Source organism: Eimeria mitis, genomic scaffold, assembly GCF_000499745.2.
Source record: "Eimeria mitis Houghton genomic scaffold, Emh_scaff5231, whole genome shotgun sequence".
NCBI classification, from domain to species: Eukaryota; Apicomplexa; class Conoidasida; order Eucoccidiorida; family Eimeriidae; genus Eimeria; species Eimeria mitis.
The window spans coordinates 1-274 of NW_013573519.1; positions in this window are offsets into that span (position 1 = coordinate 1).

A 274-nucleotide genomic window follows, 5' to 3' on the forward strand; every position below is an offset into this window, starting at 1 on the left:
TATATATATATATATATATTTATATATATATATATATATATATATATATATATATATATATATATATATAATATAATATAATATTTTTGAATAGATATGTTTTCATTATTATATTATTTAGATGCATTAGGATGGAGACAGTAGAAAGGAGACAGAGAAGGAGACAGAAGAGAAATAAATAAAAAACAAAGATAAAATAAAACAATATGTATATATATATATATACATATATATATATATATATATATATATATATATATATATATATATATAT